The sequence below is a fragment of the Lactuca virosa genome, chromosome 1 (assembly GCF_052849685.1).
Source record: "Lactuca virosa cultivar CGN04683 chromosome 1, Lactuca_virosa_CGN04683_v6, whole genome shotgun sequence".
Taxonomy (NCBI): Eukaryota; Viridiplantae; Streptophyta; class Magnoliopsida; order Asterales; family Asteraceae; genus Lactuca; species Lactuca virosa.
In genome coordinates, this window is record NC_136426.1 from 124919203 (window position 1) to 124923324 (window position 4122).

The 4122-nt window shown below is 38.0% G+C and overlaps 1 pseudogene; it reads left to right on the forward strand.

Moving 5' to 3' along the window:
• Positions 1–938: 938 nt before the first annotated feature.
• On the forward strand, positions 939–2519 carry LOC145120110 (G-type lectin S-receptor-like serine/threonine-protein kinase LECRK3; annotated as a pseudogene).
• Positions 2520–4122: the final 1603 nt, after the last annotated feature.

Below are 4122 nucleotides of genomic sequence, written 5' to 3' on the forward strand. Positions count from 1 at the left end.
TGCTGAAGGCCAACATACCCAATGCGGACCGGATAGATTGCAGACCCGGGAGGGCATACCAGTCAGGCCGAAGGCCCGACAAGCGGTCCGGATAAGCTGAAGGCCCTAAGAGGCGGTCCAGACGTGCTCATGGCTCAGAGAGTTGTCCAGATAGACTGATGGCCCTGCGAGGCGGTCCAGTCAGGCTGATGGCTCATTATGAAAGCTGTTTGTTTATATGATATGATTATGATTGTATGGTGTTGGTATTTTGGGGGAACTCACTAAGCTCTGTGCTTACAGTTGTTGATTATGTTTCAACTACTTCTAATGATTGCGGGAAGGCAAAGGCGTGATCGTGCACCTCCTTATGTTTTTATGATTTGATTTTGGAATACTCTGACATTAAACCATTTTGAAAACAAATTTGTAATAATTATTGGTTTTTGAATTATTTAAAAAGTTTTAAATTGGCATGATTTTTATGGGTGTTAGAAGTTGGTATTAGAGCCTTGGTTTGAGTGAATTGGAGGAAACACTCGCGTGTCTCCCGTCTCAAACTAAGGACAAGATTTTAAAAATGATTTTTCAAATGGTTTTCAAAATACTAAAGGAGGATGCAAGTGTACGATCAGCCGGAGCCAGTAAGTAGACCCCAAAATACCTTACAGATTATTTGATTTGGTGATATGTTAGAACAACATGCTAGTACTAGGCTAGGGATCTTCAGGAATTGCATGATAGAATTGTCTTATTATAGGATGCCTGGTAGCCTAGGGTTTTTCCTTATATGAAATTGACATCATTACTGTAGTTTCTTAGTGTATGCATCACGGCCGTACATAATTAAGATCTTATAGCCTAAGAATGTTTGGTTTGGCCTTATTTCCTATTCTTTTTTGATAAAGGGCTTAGAGTAGCATCAGGTATTTGAAAGTCTATAGGGTCCAGCGTTATGTATGGCTAGCATACACGAGTGCTACAGGGTCGCTGGAAGTTTCATGGGTAGGTTGTACGAGGTCAGTAGGCCAGTTATGAGATATTTAGCCTTCCTCTAGGAGTGAGGATTGATCGCTTGCCATGCATATGTATATTGTTAGGGCGTTGTGATGATACTTGGGACAAATATGGGTAGGTGTGGAAGATAGTATGGGCCCGTACTACTAAAAGCATAGGACCCATACGCGTATCAAGGAAGTCACAACCCCTATGATTTAGTTCTGAGTTGGTTCCCCATAATTTAGGCGGATTATCTGATATCTTCCTGGTGTATTTTCAGTATGGTGGTTACGAGACGCTTTGTGACAGGATCCGGATCAGGATCAGGAGATCGCGGTCAGGAGGGACCGGCAGTGCCCGAGGTTGTTGGTCAGATGAGGTCGGATGAGCTGGACGCCAGGATTTGAGATATCCTGCATGATGATGTTGCTACTCTGTTCCGGGTACAGTTTCTCGGCTCCCCGGAGAAAAAAAAGGATCAAACAAGTCTGATAGTTGTCGAATCGGTTCTCTTAGGTAGTTCTGTGTTTGTAATCTTTGTGTTGATTGGTGTGATTTGTGTGGGTTTCTTTGTAATCTACAAGAAGAAGCCGAGAAACACATATTCAATAATTAAAGATGTTGAAACCAATCTGCCTCGGTTTACATATCAAGAGCTAGTTGAAGCTACAGGTGGATTCAAAGATGAATTAGGTAAGGGTGCTTTAGGGACAGTCTATAAAGGTGTGATCTGAAAAAGGATAGTGGCCGTGAAGAAGTTGAATACAGTGGTTCAAGATGGCGAAAAAGAATTCAAAACCGAGGTAGATGTTATTGCAAGGACTCATAAAAAAAATTTGGTGCAGCTTCTTGGGTATTGTGATGATGGTGAGCAGCGGGTATTGGTTTATGAGATTATGAGCAATGACACATTAGGGGAGTATCTTTTTGGGGACACGAAGCCTACATGGAGACAGAGGAGTTATATTGCTGTTGGGATTGCCAAGGGACTGGCATATCTTCATGAAGAGTGTAGCACCCAGAACATTCACTGTGACATAAAGCCTCAGAACATACTTCTTGATGACTACTTCGATGCTAAAATTTCTGACTTTGGATTGGCGAAGCTGTTGATGATGAATCAAAGTCATACAAACACTGGAATAAGAGGAACAAAAGGATATGTTGCTCCTGAATGGTTTAGGAACATGCCGGTCACAGTAAAGGTTGATGTCTATAGCTTTGGTGTGTTGCTTTTAGAGATCATTTCATTCCGAAAGAGCTTGGCTTTTGACAGTGATAAGGAAGGGATGACGGTTTTAACTGATCTGGCATGGGATTGCTATCAAGAAGGCCGACTGGATGCATTTGTTGAAAACAATTTGGAGGCGTTAAATGACTACAAAAAACTTGCGACATTTGTTATGGTTGGTCTTTGGTGTGTACAAGAAAACTCGTCGTTGAGGCCAACCATGAGAAAGGTTATCCAGATGCTTGAGGGAGCAATTGAAGTAGTGGAACCTCCATGTCCATTCAGCTCTTTCTCTATTGCAAATTACTAGACACTAGTTGTTCCATGTGACTGCTATATGTTTTTGTTTTGGTATGTTTCTGTGTTTGCACCATCTTTGTAATTTGTATAACATATAAATAATGTAAAATAGCCTTCGATTTATCACGTCCTGAGAAACCATGCTGGTTCTCTTTTCACGTTTTACTTTAAAGATGATGTCAAATATATACATATATATGTTCTTTTCTTTTTGGCGTTTTCCTTCTCAATTTTATGATTTTTGACCACCATTATAAGGGCATAATATTGTATTCAACTCTATAATGTTTAATGGATTGCCACATCCTTATTTTACTTTTCATAAAAATATATTAATTTTTTTTTCTAATATTCACCAAACTCTATAAAAGTTTAATGGAACATTTATTTTAGTTCAATGGAACATTTATTTTAAAATGAAAAATATTTCATTTTTTCTATAGAAGAGTTCAATGGTCATTGAACTCCTTCTTCATTGAGTGTCAACGTGACATCTCATTATTTTTGAGTTTAATCCATTGAAGATCAACTAGACACTCCACCTTATTCAAAATTTTCCATTAAAGTTCGCATTGTAGATGTTCTCTATATAGAACAAAATAGTGAATACATTTGACGGATCTTTTTAATTCAAGGGTTAATATCACTACATGCCAAACGATTATCATATTCGTGTTGTTTTGGTCCTTCATCATTTTTTAAGTAACCTAGGCCTTTAAACTTTCAAATTTGGTAAAAATAAGCAATTTTTCCGGATTATGAATGGGTCGTCCGGTGAAGGTGCATCATATACCTAGAAAATGTTTAAAATTAAGAACAAATAAATTTTAGTTGTAAAGATATCCAACCTAAGAATGGTGGTTGTGTATTAGCTAAAGACGGTGGTGTCACATATTATTAACTAAAAGAAGAAGGGAGTGTATTAAGTATATAAAATATCGTTTACTTATAAAAAAGGTGTATATAGACGACATGTCAACGCTACATGACATTAAGCTGAGCTGTCAACTAGGATGCCAAGTCACATTGATAACTTACAAAATCGGATAACATGGTGTAATTAACATGTTACCACGAAGTTTAAGGATCTCGAGTATACCTCAAAACGATTAGGGAGCTATTGTGATCATGAGTTTACATGGTATCATATATTCGGTCCGTCGTTGATGATTGTTGAAAGTGAGTTGTACGTTAAGTTGTGGCATTCCGCAGATCGATTACGTACTTATTCAAAACTTTTGATGTTTTTGGGTATGTCTTCCTGATATGTTTCTATATTCGGTTTGGTTTTTTTTTTGTTGGATTGGTCGTGGATTTTGATTATTATTGGTATTCATTTGATTTTGAGATTTTCGTGATATTCACGCTGCGATTTGGGTGTCGCCGTTGCGAGAGTAAACTTTTCATCGATATCTTGCCACGATTTTTGTTCAGAATACAGATTTCGATAATTTTTTTTATTTTCCTTGACTGTCAATATGGATCCAAAAGATGACTCTCTCTTGTCCATTAGTACCTACATTGATGTCAAGAACTATACGTACTGGACTTATGTTATTCAGAATTTATTGCGAGGGAAGAACATGTGGGGAATTATCGCAAGTATGCAAAAC